This window comes from Ambystoma mexicanum, chromosome 2q (genome assembly GCF_040938575.1).
Source record: "Ambystoma mexicanum isolate Mex_15411 chromosome 2q, UKY_AmexF1_1, whole genome shotgun sequence".
NCBI lineage: Eukaryota > Metazoa > Chordata > Amphibia > Caudata > Ambystomatidae > Ambystoma > Ambystoma mexicanum.
Window position 1 is genome coordinate 314,645,607 of NC_090924.1, and position 22,598 is coordinate 314,668,204.

The 22,598-nt window shown below is 46.4% G+C and overlaps 1 protein-coding gene across 1 annotated transcript in view; it reads right to left on the minus strand.

Annotated features, from left to right (window-relative positions):
- Positions 1-22,598, minus strand: part of MEIOB (meiosis specific with OB-fold) — a 1,713,677-nt gene that overhangs the window by 1,029,251 nt on the left and 661,828 nt on the right. The gene's annotated exons all lie outside the window — the stretch shown is intronic.

The window sequence follows — 22,598 nt, forward strand, 5'->3', positions numbered from 1 at the left end:
CGTTGGTCTATGGATTGGATCTCCACAGGGCAGGGTAACAAGAAGTATAAACCTGTATATAAGTGAAATGGAGAAAGCATCAAATACTGTGCCCCCCTATTTATAGATAGGGCATGCCATAGAGGGACCAACTAGGCAAACTTGCTATATATGGCTGGGAGTAGCATGCTTAATTGTGCTTTTCCTTCTGATAATCCACCTCAATTTACCAATTTACTAAAACTGGGCCTAACAGCAGCAGCATTTTAGACTGCATATGTGTTGCTAATGCACCTTCTTTAATTATTGAAATGTGCGTGTGTCAATGCCAGAAATAGGCCATTCCCCCAATGTCGTCAGTCTTAACATATGAGCACTGTTCCATCTGGGTCATTTCAGGTTAACTCAGCTTTAAATCACATTTCTTGGAGTGACGGCAAAATTGGGACAGCATCACTTTTGTCCCAGGTCACTTTAAGTGAATATATATTGGATCATATGTACACTGATTCTCACCCCTCATTGGAGGTCGACCATCTTGCTATTACAAAATATGAAAAATATTTAGAGAGCGTCGTCAGGTACTTTTGTTAAGTTAGCCACTTGTTGTAGAGTGGGCATTGGTCCTAGAAAACCTTACCAACATGTTTTTGATAAACACATCAGAATAGGAAAAGGACTGTATGTAAAGAACTCAGTGGATTGGCATAGCTGGAGTTCCACACTGTTAAACATGCTATAAATATTAAATAATTACCTCGCCCGTGGAAATTTTGGTATCCAATTGTGAACATCCTGTCAAGATGGAACAGTTTAGCTCTCCCCAATTGCAGTTAGCAAAGCAAAGAATAGCTGCCGATCCACAACAATGTAGAAATCGTTATGATTTTTGTTTATGGATGGATTTGTTGGATAAAGTCGCTACATTGGTGCACCCTGTTATGATGGATAATTCATGTTAAACAGATACACTTTGGAGTGCTGATATGGTAAATGTGGGATGCCAAACTTTCCATCAAGAATCTCACTTTGTTGCCAAGGATAACAGTAGTCGACTGAGTTAGGTGACATGAATACTTTCAAGCCATTGATATCTGAAGATGAGAGACAGCATCTCATTACCCCTATGCTATTCTCTGCCACTGGTGGCGCTGATTGGTATGTTCATGCAGTGCTGGCTCCAGTGAACGTGGACCTGGGCCCAACCTCATCAAGTGTAGCTCTTGGAGTCTGTACCAAAATCAACCACAAGCCCTTCAGGACTGTTCGACTGAGGAAATCATAGATGCCATATATTGCCAATAAGTTGCTGAGAGAGCTTGCTCTGGACCCAAGAAACATTATCATTACTAATGTTATGTCCCCTGTAAAACCGTAACACAGAGAGGCCCTCGAGAATAAGGTGATGGTTTGGCTTGGTGAAAGAACTTGTCCAGTGATTGTTAGAGTTTTTATTTGAAGGTCCTGCGTAGGATTAAGTTGAAGGAGTGGTGTACGCAAGCTAATACTGATTGTATAGTCATTGGCTGCAGCCACAGTAATCTTCCTTTTTTCCTGGCAAATTGTAATAATTTCTACAATCTGCCATCTGATTTGAAGTTGATAGTGGACCGTCAATAAACCTTTGGAATTCTGTTTCCCCTCTGGTTTTGTTATGTTTATCCAAGATCATGCTTAGTATTGTTATGTGTCTTGTTCGTGCACACTGAGGCCTATGGGCATGCTGCAATATAAGAATTAAATAAATAAATCAAAATAAATTAGGGTGAAGAATATATAAAATTGCTATTGTAAATGGCGGGTTTTGGTCTATTCGTCTCTAACTAATACTACTGCTATGCTTTGGAAGAACATTAATGGAAAGAAACCACTGGTTAGAGACATTAATGGCGTTTCAGAGCAGGACTGGTTTACCAACATGGAGCAGACCTTCGGAGGGGGTGGAATGGAGAACTCTATGGCTCCCACTATCACTACTAACTGGCTCTTCCTGAAAAGCCCTAGGGACATCCACACTAAGATCAGCACCAGCAAATCGTCATGGGCTGCTGGCCCTGATGGTATTTCTAATCTGTTGATTAGGACAGAAGTGGAGCTCTGGGCCAATGCTTTACATTGGCTATTTCACTGGATCAGCGTGACACAGACTATTCCATCTTCCCGGCGGGATAGTATAATTGTTCCAGTCTTAAAAAAAAGAAAGTCACACTGACCCAGGTAACTACCGATTACTGGCGATGCTGGACGCCCCGGCTAAGATTTTTGCCAAAGTTATCTTGGAAGAGCTGTGCCCTTGGGCAGAGTTAAATAATATTATCCTGTTTAATCAAATTGGGTTCAGGAAGGGATTTAACACCACTATTAATTCTCTGGTTTGGGATGATCTCCGACTGAAATTTAACACTTGAAGTCCCTCGAAATAATAGGAGCCTGGCTAAAAATCCTGAGAAATGACACATATTGCCATTTGTGCGTGAGATGCAATTGGAATCAGCCAAACATCTATTGACTGAGTGTTTCTCATTAATGACGGTACAGCTGAAGGCTTTGGGTTCAGCCGGTCTGGATGGTCATTTCAGAGCTGAGGCGCTTTGGAATCTTTTTATGAATGGCTCTCATGAAGTATTTATTATATTTCTTATCATTTTATGGAAAATAATTCCTAACATCATGGACATTTTGGCACAATGTGTACAGATGAATGCAGAGTATTTGGGATGTTTATACACAATAGAGTAACAAAGTAGGTAAAACTGTCTCCTGGATTAAGACAATCTTTTTATTAAAGGATCTTTTTATCAATGGTTCTTTTTTCTTTTACATTTTAATTTGCTTATTCTTGGGTTTACCTTGGTTTGTTTTTACTATTGCGTGGTATTAACAGTTGATTTTCTGTTAGGTGTATAATACCGTAATAATAAAAATAAAAACAAATAAAAAGAAATTTAAAAAAGTTCCCTGATGCGAAGTACAGAGCATGCTCTATATACGACTGAGGTTTAACCTGCTTCCCAACAACGAAATCCTAGGGGTACGCAACCAGATTGTAAAGTCCAGAGGCTATGAAGACTTCCAGATTCTGTAAGAACGCTGGGGTTGTCAAAACCCTTAGACACATGACCCCAGAATGCACATCTTTAGGAGCAAAAAGACAGATATACTTTGCTAAATGTTTCCAAGATGTACATTTCTTTCACTTCAGCCGACCTATGGAATAGGATTTTGGCGAGCCATCAACTGTCTCTTATTTTAGATACTGTAAGATTGTTTACAGAAATGTATCCTGATTCTAACTAATCAATTGTTAGTCGTGTTTATCTTTAGTATATTATTGATTATCCAACGTGATTATTTTGTAATGTCAATGGTATGTTAATGTAATGTGTGTTGAATTGGGGCACTGCTTGGCAGCCTGCAAAATGGGTGCTCCTCTTTGAGCTCCACAACACCCAAACTGGGCAATGCTGTAGGGCCGCCCAAAGCGAGGCAGGGTAACTGCTGTTACCATCAGCAGGCCTGGAGAGGGACAAACACAGCCTCCCCCGCTTGTCTGCCCCTCTCCTTCCCCCAAGCCGGGGAGACACGCAGTCTGTGCACACAATACTGAGGAAGGGTGAGGTGTGAGCAATCTAAGCACCTAAGGAAACCAACAGGCAGGCAGGGATCAGGTTCAAAGACCTGCCCCCCCAGTGGACCAGATAGTCGGCTATCCGGCCGGGGGCTGAAACATAACAGCCTCCACTACTATACACATCAAAGAACCAGGGCTTCCATGGGTCTTATAAATACAGAGCAGCATGCTCTGAGAAAGCCCAAACAGTTTGTGGACCCTGAACGGGGACCCAAACACACTGGAGGTGCACTGTTTACTCAGTGCCTTCCAAACCTTTGCTTCTTTAGCCCAAACTCTAAAGTGTGTTGCATTTCACGACGTCTTTTGTTTCCTTTTGAACTTTGCACTCTTCAACTCGGCACGACGAGCGAGCGGTGAACACTGAATAAGCAAACAAAGTCTCCCGGGAAGAATCGCAAAGGAAGCAAGAGTCCAATTACCAGAGCGAGCAGAGGAAAGCCTGCAGTGCGGCCCGGCGTAGGCGCTGTCTTCAGGTGTACGTTTATTTCAAGGTAAGCCGCCACGCCGGGCACCGAGCAGCGCAATTTAAACTTTGTTTTCCTACGCGAATAGACAAAAGTAAACATCCGCAGTCAGCCGCTCCTCCGGCAGACGCGGGACACGCGCTGCCCGTCTGTTTCCATAGAATCTTGCAAAATTCAAGCACAAATAGCCGCAGGGAAACCTCAGCCTGGGAAATCACTATTTTAATGCTAAAGACCTTTATAACAGGTCTTTTTTGGCAGAATACATACATTATATGCAACCTGCACAAGAGACAAAAGCTGCACCCAAAAATCCACTACATGCATTTCTGCTGAACTAAAATCGAATTAATTTTCCACATTAGACATTTTCCCAGCACGGGAAACAGCATTCTTGGGCACTTAATAATATAAATGTACATGATAGCTGGTACAATCGAACAGTAACTGGGAGCTAATTTTTTGACATCTGCGCAGAGACTACTGACACATTTTTAAAACCTTACTGGGGCCAAGACACAGCCTTTTTCCAAATATATCTTCCTTATAATCGAAACAGGTTGAAAGAAAACATGGGTCCCAAATGGAAATCACGGGATTCCACCACACCAGCACAGAAACCCAAATCCCCTCACCTACTGGAAGCCATAGAGGCAGCGGAACACTACGGTTGGGCTTGGGTGAGGGAGAATATGTACGGCCTGCCAAGGGAAGGGATAACCATGCCACCATTCAAGATGATGTCACTACACCATCAAAGAGACAGAAAGTGACAGATGGCCCTGGAAAAGGTAACAAAAAACTGGCGAAATTGTGCGAGAACATGTCATAAATGCAGCATTTATTGCAGGAAATAAGGGGGAAACAATTATCCCAAACAGGGGAACAAGGGCCACAAACCACATCGTAACCCTAGAAACTACCATATTAGTGAACCCCCAGCACCAGCATCAATCCAAACAATAGCAGTACCAAACACATTACTGCCACTCGTGCCAGCAACACCAACGACGGCCACTACAGTTGCACCAACGGCAACCACGGCAGACCCAACAGGTGTGCTAAAAGCATGGACAACCCCCAGCACAGCCTTAGTGGGACAAACTGGGCAAAGCAACAGCAGCCCAACAGACATAGCAATGATCCGCAATGCCCAATTAGATTTAAAAATGAAATCATTCCAGACTGACATACTGAATAGACACAAAAGACGCCTAGCATGGAACATTGACAACACAATCAAAGAGGCCATTTGGGCCAAGGAGTTCATAGAAATCTTTTCACTAATAGAAGCCCAACGTAAAGGGAAGGATGCTTTTAGGGATCCCAAAAAGATTGAAGAGAAAGCCATAGCCAGAAACGCCCATGTAGAACAAAACTGGGACAACTGGCTTCAGGCTTTTGCCATCTTGGCAACAATATACGAGAAGAAATTCCCCCATGTCGGCAGAAAAATATGAGCCTACATGGATAAAATAAGAGAAGTGAAAGTCTCTCAGAAAGGGAAGACCTGGCTAGCATACGACATCAGATTTAGAAGAAGCATGTCAGAGAGGCCAGCCATAGAAAGGGACGAGGTCCAAAATGACTTATACATGTTTAATGCTGAGCCTCCAGTGGAGGAAGAGTCTTCACAGAATTCCTCCAAAAATAACAAAAATCCACAAGGTCCCAGAAATAACGATAATGAGAAACACAAGAAAGGAGAACAGCCCTTTTGGAAGAACCAGCCATGGGCGGCTAAGTCTAATACCCAGAGGCAAAACAAGAATCACTCTGCAAAAGCCAACATTCCATGCAGGACTTTTGGAAAAAACCAGTGCACCTGGGGCAAGGAATGCTGGTACAAACACGCGTGCACACATTGCAACGGTAACCATGCAGCAAGCAACTGCACCAGACTACCAGCCAAAAATACAAAAGATTAGCACCATCAATGCTTTCCCAACCCCAGGCCTGGCACCAGGCAAAACTCCCATCAACCCAGCCAACTTTAGAGAAGCACTTTTAAAATTACCCAGACAAGGGAACCAGCGAAGCAATCTGGCAGGGTTTTACAAAGGGCTTTATCATCCCATTCAAGGGCAAAGGGTCACAAAACATCCCCTTGAACCTAAAGTCAGCCAGAGACAACCCCCAAATAGTGGAGTGCAAAATTAAGAAGGAACTGCCCTTAGGGAGGATTGCAGGTCCCTGGGACCACATGCCTCTCAAAGATTATTTAATATCACCACTAGGACTGGTTCCCAAAAAAGAACCAGGAAAAATGAGGCTAATTCACCACTTATCTTATCCCAAAGGCCGTTCACTGAACGACGGCATTCCACACACGGAATCCGCAGTATCGTACATACACTTGGAGGAGGCGGTAAGACGCATACAGGAATGTGGCAGGAACGCCCTGATGGCCAAACTAGACATCGAATCCACTTTCAGATTAATGCCAGTCCACCCAGACTCCCAGCAATAGTTAGGTTTTACTTTTAACAACAAATTCTATGTAGACAGATGCCTCCCCATGGGGTGCGCAGTATCCTGCGCCCTATTTGAGCAATTCAGCTCATTCTTTCAATGGGCCTTCCAAAAACAGAGCCCAGGGACCAAAGTAGTTCATTATCTCGATGATTTCATGGTAATGGGCCCAGAAAATGCAGAAGAATGCAACGGGGCTTTGTCGAAATTAGAAGGAATGGCCGGACAGTGGGGCATACCTCTAGCAAGGGAGAAAATGACTAAACCAGCCACCAATATAATTTTCCTGGGCATAGAAATCGACTCTGTACAGGGCCTATGCAGGATACCGAAAACAAAAATTGCAGAACTACTGGAAAAAATACAAGCCCTGACAGCAAAAGACACAGGCACAGTTAAAGAAATTCAATCATTAGCAGGAAGTCTCAATTTCGCTGCTAGAATAATCCCTCAAGGGAGGGTATTTTCCAGAAGCCTGGAACTAAAAATCAAATCATACACCAAACCCCACCTGCACATCCGACTAGGCGCAGAGGTGAGACAAGATCTGGAAATTTGGCGGAATTTCCTCAAAGGTTTCAACGGGACCTCACTTTGGCGAACGCCTTTGAACACATGGACAAAAAGGGTCCCTTTCACCGATCCAGCCGGGAGCAAGGGGTTTGGAGCCATACTAGACACGGAGTGGGTGGCAGGACACTGGCCCAACTCACGGCTGCAGGCAGGGTGGACTAGAAACATCACCCTCCTAGAAATTTTCCCCATCTGGCTAACACGGAACTCTTGGTCTGGTGCGACAACATGGCCGTAGTAGGCTCCATAAACAGAAGGTCTACCAAATACCCGCTAGTACTAAAAGTCCTACGAGCCATCACAGGAGTCACACTACAAGAAAACATTGAGGTCAAAGCAAAACACATAGCTGGGACGGATAATAATATTGCAGATGCTTTATCTCGCTTTCAGTGGCCAAGATACTGGGAGCTAGCGCCTAACGCCAAGGATCAGATGACGCCGATAACAGCAGAATGCTGGAATATAATGGGAAACCAAACATAACGGCATCAACGCCAGCGCCAGAGAGCACAGGCCGGGATGCCCAACATGAAACAAGCGCCTCAGGGATAGGTACCAACAACACCCTAGGCTTCCTCACAGAGATGGCAGGGAAAGCACTGGCAAGCACCATCACAGTGCAGTACAGAAAGTGCTTACAAACAGTATTTAAAGCCACCGGCGTAAACCACGTAGAGTTAATAACGATTAAAGACATAGAAATATGTTTAAAATGGGCACATGACCAGGGTTTCAAGAGGGATTGGGCAATAAGACATTTAGTCGCAATCTCATATTTCTCAAAAATCTGGGGGGATTCAGACCCCACTCAAAGCGCCCTCATTTCCTATGCATTAAAAGGCTGGGGCAGAATAGAGGGGCCCCAGATAGAAACCCGCCGCCCCCTGAATGTCAATAAACTGGTACAAATCACAAAACAACTGGAAGCCATATGCTGGCATCCATACAAGATCTTACTGTTCAGAACAGCCTTTTTTCTGGCATATTTTGGGGCTTTCCGTGTGGGAGAACTCATTGTCTCCAGCACCAAGGCCGACAACGGCCTGGGTGTCATGGAAGTCCGGGTCGGACAGGAGAGCGTCAGCACAGAAATCCAACAATCCAAAACCGGGGCCAAAAGAACCATCAACATTTGTTGCATTGATGAGGCAGCAAACTGCCCAGTATGCATCACCAACCTTTATCAAACACAGAGACCCAAGGTTGGGGGGAGGTTTCTAATCCATAAGGACTCATCGGCATTCAGCCGCTACCAATTCAAAGGGGTACTGATGAAAGCAATCAGCAATGCAGGGTGGGATCCCAAAGGTTTAGGCACCCACTCCTTCAGAATAGGTGCCGCCACCTCAGCATGGCAAGGAGGTTTAGCTCCTCAACAACTAAAAAACTTAGGGGGTTGGAAATCAGATTGTTACAAAAAATACATCAGACCGCAGCTAATTTAGCCAACCATCCTCATTTTTCTTTCTCCACCCCCTTCATACAGAAACACCAGGCGAAGGGAGGAACTCTCTCCAATCAGCATGGATAGTCGGCCACTCTTATCTTCAGGACGGGCCGATGGGCGGAGGAGACCAAAGACAGGCCACCTTTCAGAAACACCATTTCCTCATGGTGGGGTTACAGAGGCCTACGATGGGCAGAAGTCCATGAAACATTAGCAGAACTGGTCGCATACAGACCCCGCCAGAATTTCTGGTCATACATCTAGGGGGCAATTACCTACTTTCCATTGGAAGGAGAAATTTATTTGATGACATGTGCGCCTCCCTAGCAGGCGTTTCACACAATTGGAAGGGAACAGAAATATACTTCTCGGCTATCCTACCCAGAAAGAAATGGCTAGGGGCCAACTGCTGCAAATCTGTAGACATTTCTAGGAGAAAGCTCAACAGGGGGTTAGAAAAATTTTGCACAGCAAGAGGACTGGGCTTCATAAAGCACCCAGCCATTACACTGGGTGACCCGGACCTTTTTCACAAAGACGGCACCCACCTATCAAACCAAGGCATGGAACATTTCTTTCGAGAAATTACAGCAACTCTAGCCGCCAGAGGTTGCCATTAAGAGATACTTTCGGGGGAACGTGGTCAGCCGTCAACCTCCCACGTGTGCCGGCACGGGCCAGAGGGGGGTAACCCCAAGACCCGGTGCCCAAAAGTATGTTACCATCAGGATATGTGATTATTGTTATCTCCATAACCATACCTGTACAATAAAAACCACAGCCTTTTATTGCCAACACTTGACAAACCATGTGTGAGCCAATTATTCTGGGTGAGACTACTGGGCCGGCAAGAATGTATGCATGCATATGGGTTCAGCAGTTATGGGCAATGCTGTAGGGCCGCCCAAAGCGAGGCAGGGTAACTGCTGTTACCATAAGCAGGCCTGGAGAGGGGCAACACAGCCTCCCCCGCTTGTTTGCCCTTCTCCTTCCCCCAAGCCGGGGAGACACGCAGTCTGTGCAACACAATACTGAGGAAGGGTGAGGTGTGAGCAATCACCTCACCCTTCCTTCAGGAAGCAAGGTGCTAAGCACCTAAGGAAACCAACAGGCAGGCAGGGATGGTTCAAAGACCTGCCCCCCCAGGGGGGCAGATAGTTGGCTATCCGGCCGGGGGCTGAAACATAACAGCCCCCACTACTATACACATCAAAGACCCAGGGCTTCCCTGGGTCTTATAAATACAGAGCAGCATGCTCTGAGAAAACACAAACAGTTTGTGGACCCTGAACGGGGACCCAAACACATTGGAGGTGCACTGTTTACGCAGTGCCTTCCAAACCTTTGCTTCTTTACCACAAAACCCTCCCACACTACAAATAAGGGAGAAGAACAAAGGAAAAGAAGTACAAAGCACGGTACGGTGCCCACAACAAGTTGTGGGACAAGAGAAGGTGGGTACGGGCCAGAGGGGGGTAACCCCAAGACCTGGTGCCCAAAAGTATTGTTACCATCAGGATATGTGATTATTGTTATCTCCATAACCATATCTGTACAATAAAAACCACTGCCTTTTATTGCCAACACTTGACAAACAATGTGTGAGCCAATTATTCTGGGTGAGGGTACTGGGCCGGCAAGAATGTATGCATGCATGTGGGTTCAGCAGTTATCGCCAACTGCACCATGGACATGTAATCCGACCCTCTCCAGACTGCAGCATCACCGCCGGACCCGGTGCAGCCTGAGTGTGCTCCTGGCTGTGGTGGCTCCCGTGTGACTCGGCACTGTGTGCCTGTGCCGGATTGGCCCTGAGGCGCAGCACACTGACAGGGACGCGAATGCCTGTGCCCTGCTGAGGAGTAACGGTGGTGCCAGCTTGCAGGGTGTGCTCGGCCTGGGGCACTAAACAGAAGGTGAGGAGCTGCTGACTGAGGGGCACAGCGTGGTCCCCCTGCAGCTCGCACATCACCTGAAACCTGTGGGTGAAGGCACTCTACAATGGGGCTGCGATCGGTTCACTGGAGAAGAACAAGTTACTTCTTACCTGGTAGCGTTCTTCCGAATGGATGTTCCAACGTATTCCTTATCTTAGATGTATTCCATCCAGCTTTGCTGCTCTTCAGAAATTTTTTCGGCAGAGGGCGCCATGCGTCGATGTCGTCGAGTCGATGGTCCCTCGAAGGCCTCTGTCGAGGTTGACGTCATTGGGTGTATAAGTAGCACGCGCGGCGCCCGTTGGCCTCAGTTCTTTTTTCCCCTCTTTTGTATCTGTGATCTTGTACTGTTTTTGTAGATTGTGCCGGCAGACAGGTATCAGCCTTGCGAGATTTGAGATGGCAATAACCCGGAAAAAGTCTACAGAGGTGTAGGTTGGGAGGGCGGTGAGGAATACGTTGGAGGAACATCCAATCGAAAGAACGTTACCAGGTAAGAAGTAACTTGTTCTTCGAGTGGATTGTGTCCTCCAATGTATTCCTCATCTTAGATAGGCTCCCAAAGCAGTATTTTGCATAGTTCCTCTGGAGGAGGGGTCAGATTCTTTTTTTTTTTTTTTTTTTTAAACTGCCCTTAGATGGCAGAGTAAAGCACAGCTTTTCCAAAAGTTAGCTCCCTAGACTGGGAAGCATCCAGGTTATAGAATTTTGAGAAGGTGTGAAGCGAAGACCAAGTGCTGCTTCACAAATCGACCTTATAGGGACACCTCTTTGAAGGGCTGTGGAAGAGGCGATGCCTCTGGTGGAATGAGCTCTTAACCCTTCAGATGGGTCTTTTTGTGCTAGTCTGTAGCATTCTGAAATGCAAAGCACGATCCAGCGCAAAATTGTTTGTTTTGTTACTGATTGACCCAGCTTTCTTCCTATAAAGAACTGGTTGTCCACTCTAAGTCTAGAAAGCCTAGAGATGTAAAAGCTTAAAGCTATTTTTGGGTCCAGTCTGTGTAGTCTTTCTTCCTCCTTAGAAGGATGAGGTGGAGGATAGAATGAGGGTAAAACAATTTTCTGATTTAAATGAAAATCACCCTGTCCTTATGGAACACAGTATAGGGTGGCCCAGAAGATAGTGGCTGCAATTTGCTCACTCTTCTTGCTGATGTTAGGGCAACTAAAAATGCTGTTTTCCATGTTAATAATCTTAATGGACATGTGTGCATAGGCTCAAAAGGGGCACACATTAAGAATTTTAATACCAAATTTAGATCCCAAATCGGTACTTGAAATGGGTGAGGAGGAAACACATTAGTGAGACCTTTTATGAATTGTGTTATCAAAGGAATTTTGAAGTATGAGCATTCTTCCAATGAGCGCTTGAAGATGGAAAGCGCCGCAAGGTAACCTTTTATTGTTCCAATATTCAGACCTCTATGTGCTAGGGTCAGAAGGAAAACTAGTACTTCCGGAATAGAACATAGAAAAGGATCAACATTCTTTTCCCTGCACCAGTTGCAAAACTTTTCCAACGCAACGGTAAAGAGACTTTGTTGCTGGCCTTCTTGCCGAAAGCAACGCCCCCATAACATCCTCTGGCAAGGTTCCAATCCCTGTATCTCGGCCTTTCAGATACCAAGCATGAAGGTTGAGTGTTCTGACCTCTGGGTGGAGAACCTGAACTTCCATTTGAGAGAGAAGGTTCTCTCTCTGAGGGAGACGTACTGGAGGACAGATGGACATGTCTAGAAGGTCCGGATACCACGTTCTCCTGGCCCAATCCGGGGCAATTAGGATCATGCGGTTCCCGAAGCGTCTCAGCCTCCTGATGACTTGAGGAATGACGGGAATCGGAGGGAACGCGTACAATAGTGGGAAATTCCACTCCACCACGAACGCGTCCCCCAGGGCTCCTCTCGGGGGAAATTCCCTTGAGCAATACCTTTCGCATTTTTCGGTTGATTCCGGTTGCAAACAGGTCTACTTGAGGGGTTCCCCGAAGGGCGAAGATCTCTTGAATGACTTCCTGAGCCAGTTCCCATTCGTGGGACACCGTGCTCTGCCTGCTCAGAGCATCTGCCGTCATATTCTCTTCCCCGGCTAGATGAATTGCCGTTAAAGAGATTCCCTCCTGAATCACCCAATACCAGAGCTGCATGGCCTCTCTGCACAGGGGTAGTGACCCCACGCCTCCTCTTTTGTTTAGGTAGTGCATGGCCACTGTGTTGTCCGTCATTATAAGGACATTCTTTCCCCTGACGGATGGCAGGAAGGCCTTCAGCGCTAGTCTGATTGCCCTCAGCTCTAAAAGGTTGATATGTAGTTTGGACTCCGATGGAGATCAATGACCGCTGATTGCCAAATCGTTGGCATGAGCTCCCCACCCCAGGAGTGAGCCGTCCGTCACTACTGTGATCTCCAGCCATGGTTGCCAAAAGGGTTCTCCTTTTAGAATGTTCTCTGTACAGGTCCACCATAAAAGGTCTTGTCTGACCTTGTTCGGAATCTGAAGAAGATCTGTCATTTGACCCGAGAACTGGGACCACAGAGTCTTTAGGGCCCATGAAGATATCTCATCCTCAAGCGTGCCTCTGGCACCAGAAAAATGCAGGATGCCATGAGGCCGAGCAACCTTAAAAAGTCGTAAGCCTAGAGATTTTGGGCATTTTGGAATTTGGAAACCATCTGAAGAATGTCTTGAGCTCTCGACTTGGGAGGCGAGCTCTTTCCCAAGGATGTGTCTAATACAGCTCCTATGTACTGAAGCTGTTGGGAAGGTGTCATCTGTGACTTCTTGAAATTGAGGGAGAAGCCCAGTTTGTGGAGGAAGTGGCAGGTGACTTTCAGATGACCCAGTGCTTGCTCGGCAGAGCGCGTTCTGATCAACCAATCGTCCAGGTAGGGGTAGACATGAATCCCCCCTCTCCTGAGGTGCGCTGCCACCACCACCATTAACTTGGAGAAGACCCTCGGGCGGAGGTCAACCCGAATGGCAGGACTCGAAACTGATAGTGTGAGTCGCCAACTACGAACCTCAGATATTTTCTGTGTTTGAGATGAATCGGCACATGAAAATAAGCATCCTGGAGGTCCAATGACACCAACCAGTCCTGGAGTTGAAGGGCCTGAAGGATCTGAGAAAGGGTAACCATCTTGAACTTGTCCTTCCTGAGGAACTTGTTCAAGTTTCTTAAATCCAAGATGGGTCTCAGTCCTCCGTCCTTTTTGGGGATCAAAAAATACGGGGAGTACCAACCCTTGTTCCTCTCCGCTGCAGGTACTGGTTCTATAGCACCTTTCTCCAGCAGGGTTAGAACTTCCTGCTGTAGGAGCGGGTTTGAAAGTTTCAACGGGTGTCTCCCTGGTGGGTTGCTTTGAGGTTGCTTTAGAAAAGGAAGGCAATAGCCCTGGGCTATTATTTCTAGAGCCCAAACATCTGAAGTAATGGCTCGCCATTCTTGCAGATGCTGCGACAGCCTGCCTCCCGCAGGTGTTTTGTGGTGCAAGTCCTCAAAGTGGTTTTGTGGCGGATGTTGCAGCTGCTGATGGCAAAGAGGCTGCAGCTGGAGCAGGCTTATCAAATTTTCCTCGTCCACCACGAGTGGCCTTTCTTTGGCCCCTTTGACTGGACATTCCTCTCGTCTTCCCGTATGAGGTGTAATAACGATAGGATCGTCCCCTCCATGATTGCCCTTGCGCACGAAAAGGCTGAGGTTGCCTAATAGCAGCTCCTAAAGATTTGGCCGCTGCTTTGGAGGTCTGCAACCTCTCAAGGCTCTTGTCAGCCTTGTTGCCAAAAAGGTGAGACCCGTCAAAAGGCATGTTCAGGAGACGGTTCTGTACGTCCGGTGCAAAACCCGACTTCCGAAACCACGCAAACCTGCGTATTACCGTGCTAGTGCTCATGGACCTGCTTACACTATCCGCAGTGTCCAATCCAGATTGAAGGGATTCCTGCATGGCCTCCTTTCCATCTCTAACGATGGCTAGGAAACCTTCCCTTTCTTCCCCTTCTGATATGTGCTCCACCACCATTGCGATGCACTCCCACAGAGTGTACGAAAATTTTGCCAAGGCACATGTGGAGTTGGCAGATTTTAATGCCATGCTCCCGGCTGAAAATACCTTCCGTGCCCAACCATCCACACGCTTATCGTCCCTGTCTGGAGGGATAGACGGGTACGCAAGTTTGTTGGAAGCTGTGGCTGCCTGCATGACCAAACTCTCGGGAGTTGGATGTTTTGACAGATAGCCAGGGTCGCTACTGGCTGGGCGGTATTTTGATGTTAGGGATTTATTCACCGGAGGAATAGAATCCGGAGTTTCCCAATTCTTGGCCACCCTGTTTTGTAAGGCTACATGAAAAGGTAAAACTGGGTCTTCAATGGGACCATGATCCAATATGTCTGTCAAATCGTCCTGGAAGAATTGGGCTGTTGGTTTAGCCCATCCCAAGTAGTCTAACACCTTGGTCATTAATTGACGATAAAATGGACTGGCATGCTCTCCTGGATCTGGTCTACCAAAATCATTCTCAGGAGAGGTATCAATGCCACTTGCATTGTGCAAAGACTCCACCAAATCCCTCATTCTGCTTTCCTCTGAGATCAAGCATTCTGGGACATTTGGGGTGCCATACTCCAATCCAAAATGTACATTTTCCTCCTCTGATCTCTCCTGTTCCTCAAAAATTGAGGTCAAGGATTTGAAAAACTCCTTTCTAGGGAGAGGCTTGAAAACCTTCTCTGGGAGAGTAGGAGGAAGAGGTGTAGTACCAGGCTCTGAAGGAATTACATGTTTTTTAACTTTTTCCTTCTCTTTTTCTGGCTGCCCTGGCTTGGTTGGAGCCTTTGGCGCCGTGGGTTTCGGCGTCGACATTGATAAAGGCGTCGACGGCGTCGATGACATTGTGGTCGTCGACAGGGTCTGTTTCGAGGGCATCGAGGCGGCCTTCGACAGTTTTTCCATCGAGGTGTGAAAGGTCTTGGACGGGGTCGGTGACCTCGAGCGGTCGACTCGACTCGAGTGTTTTTCGCTCGGCGTCCTGGAAGGTTCCCTATCCTTCCTTTTACGATCACCCGGGTTCGGGGCGCACGAGTGTCGGAGCGATGATGCTCCCGGCCGGCTTCCGAAAAAGGCGCGGACCGAGGCTTCGCTTTCTCAAACACCTCCATCATTTTGACCCTAAATGCTTCCCACTCTTCTGAAGACTAATGTTTTGTGGGGCATTTCATTTTCGGAGACTCGTCTGACGACGAGGTGGAGGGAGATCTATGGCGTCGTTTCTTCGACTTTTTCGACGAAGACGACGAGCGAAGAGAATCGCTTCGAGATCTGGATCTATGCCTTTCGCGTTGAGGAGATTTTTCCCCATGGGGTCTCGACTCGACGCTAGAGGCTTTCCGCTCCTTCCGACCTACCTGTAGCTTTCCTCTCTTTTCTCGCAAGGCCTTTCGCGTCATCGCCTGACACTTCGAACAGGCCTTCATGTCCTGGCCTTCCCCGAGACACCACAAACACTCGCGGTGCAGGTCCGTGATCGACATTTTTGAGCCGCACAACTTGCATTTCTTAAAACCCGATCTCGGGGTCGTGGTCGGCGTCGATGACGAGGACATAATTACTTCTCGTAATATTAAATTTCCTGACAGAACTCGAGGCGCGCCGAATGTCCGAAGCAACGTACTGCGGAGAAACGGAACTGAGGCCAACGGCGCCGCGCGTGCTACTTATACACCCGATGACGTCACCCTCGACGGAGGCCTTCGAGGTACCATCGACTCGACGACATCGACGCACGGCACCCTCTGCCGAAAAAATTTCCAAAGAGCAGCAAAGCTGGATGGCATACATCTAAAATGAGGAATACGTTGGAGGACACAATCCACTCGAAGAAGCGAAACACAGAGGGGATAAGACTGGGAGGCTGGACCATGCACCTGAGTCCTTCCGCTCCTCCAGGGGCTGCCCTGAACTGGAGAACGCAGCATTTTTAGCCGCAAAGCCAGAATAACCGATATTTTATGTTTTCGCTCCTCACACAAAACCAGATTGTTTTGCAAATGTTGCAGTGGATGAAAGCAACCCATAACACCAGACTGTTTTGCAAAAACTCACTGTCACCACAAACAGTGCCTCCTGGCTCACGCCATGCAGTAATACACTTCTACGACATTATATAAAACTGATATAGCATTAGAGGAACCAGGCTGCAATCTATGCAAGTAGATATACCAGGCTGTGTTGCAGGGGGGATGGACTGGACTGGCTACTGGGTGGGGATCAGTTAATCCCCCCCCCACAAGTAAGTGGTGGGTGCTGCTATACATCCTTTTAGGAGAATGATCTCTGCGCAGGGGTTGGGGTTCAGGTTTGGGCCGGGGCCTCAAAAGGCCCACTATCGCAACATGACAAAAGGAAGTGGCGCCCTTAAAAAGCAAAGCAATATTGATTCTTTTACCAAGCAGGCATCCAAAACGCCCCTAGGGACAATGCTGCAGTGGGAAACTCAGAAATGTCAGATTTAAAGCAGATAATGGACAGTATGCAATCTGGCTTTGCATCTGTACGTGGTAAACTGGATGACATCAACACCAAGGTGGCAGCGCTGAGTGCCAAAATGGAGCAAGAGAGCGCCAGGGTGACAGAGGAAGAAACCTGCATCGGGACGGCAGAGGATGACAACGTGGAACTAAAAACGCAAAATGATCTCCATGTCCAGGGACCTCAGGCGTGCCCTGCAGCGCTGCAACGACCTCGAATCCCACTCCTGATGCAACGATATTCGTACAGTGGGTCTACCTGAGGGTTTTGGCAAGGGGCCCATGGAAGTGGCAGATGAAACGCTCCTCAAGGACCTACTAGGGGATCCGCCATTTTCATCATCGTTCGTTGCGGATCGAGCCCATAGGTCATCCGCTACAAAACCAAGGCCTGGGGCCCCACCGAGGCCTGGGCTGATCTGCTTGTTGAACTACCGAGACTGCAACCTCATTCTACGACTGGCCAGGGACAAAGGTCCCATCTGATATGAATCAGCTGATAGCCACATTTACCCGGATTCCTCCACGGCAGTCCAGCAGGAGTGCAGGACCTTCCGAGGTGTGAACAACTCTTAAGAGACAGGTTGGCGCAGTATGCTATGCTGTTTCCGGCATGGCTGCGATTTCGACACTGAGGGAAAACATTATTTTTCATGCTGCTGGAACAAGCTGTTGCATACATTGAAGCAAATATCCCCCTTCCATGCCACAACAACGAAGATGCAGCCTACACCTAGAGAATACTAGTCTATTCTAATAAGGCGACTTGTTGCCCATCCAGTATGTTGCTCTTTGAAATAATGTTGATACAACTGGGGCATCGCTCCCCGATTTAACGTTAATCAGTAAGGTCTTTGGTGCACTATATTGATAATGTATCCGATCAATGGGTGGTGGGAGTTGGTAACGTGGGCAAAGGAATGATAAAGTACTAGCTCCCCCATGCAATGTAGCTCTGTTAAGCTGAAACGTTCTGCTGAAGGCCGTTCAGTTCAGAGGCGTACCTACGAAGTTCGGGATGTGGGACATCATCCCCCTGTTTGGGAGGGGGATGTGGGTGGGGAGGTGTGGGTCCAATGGGGGTAAGATACATTTAAAAAAGTTCAAAAAGTGTTTTGGCAGACGAATGCAGGCAGAGAGAAGCACTGACAGGGTGCAGATTAGACACCAAATGGAGACCCCATGGGGGTGATTAGCACTTTAAGCTGGAATGTAAGGGGCTTGGGAAGTTACACAAAGACCCGGAAAATACTAGTGTATGTCAAAAGACATCGAAAAAAGGAACAAGTGGGAACCACAAGGTAGTAATCCTTAAGTTGAAGTAAAAATAGGCTAAGTGAATAGGTTTCAACTAGGCAAAAAACACTTTTCAGGAGCTGGCTGTGAAGAGTCTGGAGACACCCTGACTCCAAAATGAAGTGAAGCAGAAGATTAAGTATGGCCGACCTAGTCACACAGCCGCTCTCCGTTATACCCAATCTGGGTCATGCAATTAGAAAATACTCTTCAAAAAATATTCTTCAAAAAATATCGCTGTATTCAAAAGAGCTACTAATATTCAGCTTCAGAAATAATGCTCAGAGGGAATCCAATTTTAGAATCAATTGAATAAAAATGTTATCAACAAAAAAGTAATGCAAACCAAACACTAATACATTCTTAGTGTGGATGCGGCTACACATCTCGTGGTAAGTATTGACTTAATATGCCAATGCATTTTGGAGTGTATGGACTCCTTCGTCCGGGCAAGTCTAAGCAGTAACAATATAACATCACATGAATTTCAATACAAAAAAACAAATACAAGAATCATCATACATGATTAGAATAAGAACAAAATCAAATCACATACCAAAATGTAGGGATGTTGTCAATAATGTTGTAGTTCATGGTAGAAAGAAAAAACATAAAAGAAAGTGCAGCGAATACAGCAATCTTTTTTGAAGAATATTTTTTGAAGAGTATTTTCTAATTGCATGACCCAGATTGGGTATAACGGAGAGCGGCTGTGTGACTAAGTCGGCCATACTTAGTCTTCTGCTTCACTATGTCAAAAGACATAGCATTAATATTCTCTGCCTTCAGGAGACACGCGCTATGGCGGCAATCAACCACTAGATCGTGCCGTCCTGTGATCCCCATAGGTATTTTACATCATACTCAACTCAATGCAGAAGGGTCATTATACTGAAAACAAAATACTCAAATTCATGCTCCAAGGGACCCAAATCGTCCCAGAGGGCAGATATGTGATTGTGCACAGTGTGCTTGAAGGGGTTGAAAAACTGCTTGCCAACTCATACGGCCTGAACGTAGACACAGAATTTCTATGATGCTTTGGCTGATACCATTGGCACATAGCAGCTGATCTCAGTACTTTGGGCGGGCGACATGAATTTTATACTGGACTAGGTCCTGGATCACACAGGGACAGCTCCTTAACCACTATATAAGGCTAGCCCAGAGTCTGTCTGAACAGATGGGGAACCTAGAGCTGAGAGATATTTGGGGGATGATGCACCCAAATGACCACCAGTACACATTCTATTCCTCTCCCCACGATATGGCTTCTCATATCGATTTAATACAGATCCCTAGATATTGGGCGGGCAGAGTCTCACAGTGCGCTATCCGCTACGCATGCTCTCAGATCACTCCCCGGTGACCTTGTCGATTTCTGTAGGAGTGGACGCAAGAAAAGCCTCAAGGTGGCGCTTCAAGTCGGAAGCCCTTCAAGACGTGGTCTTTAGATCAGACATTAGGGAGGATATCCGCACCTATTTTCACCACAATAAGCTAGAGGACGCTTCACATGGGACACAATGGCAAGTATTCAAGGCCTACATTAGAGGGATGGTGATCTCTAAAGAATTTGGGGTCCTCAAAACTATTAGATGGGATATAGCGGCCTGCGAGCGCTGGCTAAAAACACTAGAAAACACATGCAACTAAGCTTGACCCTGCAGTCATGGCCGAAATACGCTCCGCACTGGACCAATTTCAGACCCACGCGCACAGGGAAGTTAAATATTTTGCTAGACCAACAGCAGCGCAGCGTTATGGTGAGGGTGAGTGGCCGGGTAAGACGTTAGCCCAGCTGGTGTGGACGGAAAAAGTTCCTTGTATGTGGAAGGGGTTCTGAATGAACAAGGGGGAATCAATCGCTCTGATCAGGAGATCCTTGCAGTATTTGAGCCCTTTATGCATCTCTGTACAGAGCAGCCCCACTCAGCGGGACCGAGGCCATCGATTCTTTATTGGAGTGGGTACCGTTGTCTAGGCTAGCGGAAATCGCTAGGGAAGTAATTAATGCCCCGTTCACAATCAAGGAAATTGTTGAGGTTATAGGCGAACTTCCAAGAGGCAAAGCCCTGGGGCCCAACGGCCAAGTTTTATGCGGCATATGGCCCAATGCAGGCCCCCCCCCTTACTTGCTGGGGTGTGGGAAGAGGCGCTGAGAAACTCGTCTTACCAGAGACGCTGCAGGAGGCCACTATAACAATACTGCTTAAGCCTGATAAACCACCCAATAAATGCGGGTCATATAGACCCCTATCAATAATTAATGTAGATACAAAGATTTTTGCCGAAATTATTGCGACCAGAATTCTGCCTGATGTTGTGGCAGTAGCCATGGCACTAGACGCTCAGAAAGCCTTTGACATGGTCTCCTGGGAGTATATGTTTACTATTCTCACAAAATGTGTACTAGGAGACAACATGGTGCGATTCATCAAGCTCCTGTACGAGCATCCACTGGCTAAAGTACTAGTGAACTTGCAACTGTTCAACCCAATACAGTAGGCAGGGGCACGCGACAGGGCTGCCCCTTATCCCCACTGCTGTTTTCATTATTATTATTTTTTTATTTGTGTATATGAACCGAAAAATTGATTTTTACACAAAAGAAAGAAGAAAAACACCATACTAAAATTCATATAGAGCACCAAATAAAGAAATAACATAAATAAGTAGAGCTATTTACAATCAAATCAATTCAAAGCCTAAAAATTCAAAATATCTAACTTCCACCATCCCTAAAACATCCTACACATTTCATAAAAGAAGTTGAAAACTCACAATTGAAGTGAAAAGACAAAGGAGGCAGAATGTAGAGAAAATCAAGAAAAACAGAAGAAGCACAAACCTCCTGTATCATGGTCCTTCCCATCTGAAATGGAATGGGAGAATTTCAGTAGTAAATTGACGGTATAATCCCACTCAAGTGCAGCAGAACCCTGATTACGTTAATAGTTAGCAATGTTTCCTGGCCCGGCTTAAGCCTATCCCAAAACATTTTGGTAAGGAGATGGTCCTCAGTTTCAACCAGCCGACACAGACACCTCTTTCTCACTTCCCAGGTGCCCTCGCATTCCATCATGAGGTGTTTTAGGGACTGGTTTCGAGGGTCCTCACAGACTTTGCACAGTTTTTTCCCTTCATTAACACGGCCCCAACAAGACATGACTTCTCCCGTATATAACAGGTTCAGTCGGAACTTTAGAAAATGTTGTCTAACTTTGGGATCCGGGAACTTTCTCAGGTATCTTGCGAGGAAGCCCTTTTTTATCATAAGGAGAAAGAGAACTTACCAATCTGAGTTTTCGCATTTGGTCTATGGTATGGATCCAGTCCATCTGCTTACGGTCTTGGTCTTAGCTTGGTTAGTAATGAGTCTCCACATCACTGTTACAGTCCGCGAGGGCTCCCAGAACCAAACTCTGGAGAGCGCTTAAGAGGGATGACCTTCGATGGATCAGATGTAAATGAAGGTCTTCATAGAGGGAGTCTACGTGGGGTGGGGGCATTATCTGTCGATACAGAGAAATAAACCTCTAGTTACTTGTACCTTTAAAGATTTAAGCCCCAGCTCATACCATAGAATTACTATCGAGAGACTCTGGGGAAGACCAAAAACCCTTTTCCATATGGATCCCTCCAAGCGTTGCCAGTCGAATTCCCAAACCAAAGGTTTCGCCTCCAGCCCATATAAAAAAGTTGGGATGACCTTTGCTGTATAATATTTACCTAGAGCTGAGATTGAAAACTTGCAATATTTCCTCTTAATTTTCACCATTTGGGCTGATAGTTGAGATGCTTTCCCCATGAGATCTTGGCCATTTTGGGCCAAACTCGGGTACGCATACAAAGAAAAACCCAAATAGGTGACCTCCGTGACCACCGGAATAACTTGTCCTTCCATAGTCCAAATAAATCTGAGCCCCTGTTTGCCTCGAGTCTTAAAGGCAACCATTTTTTATTTGCTTTGATTAACGAGTAAGTCGTTTTCCTAAATGTATGCCTCCAGGGAATTCAACAATCACTGCAGACCAACTTCAGTCCTGTCCAGAAGGACGATATCGTCCGCATACATAAGGAATTTAATGGTACTGTCTCCTACCTTGGGACTTATCAGAGCGGAAGTTTCCAATCTCCTTCCCATATCTGCCAGGTATAAATTGAAAAGGAAGGGTGCCACCAAGCAACCCTGCCTGATTCCTCTTTCCACCTTAATATAGTCGGAAAGAGAGCCTCCACCATCTAATCTTATCCGCA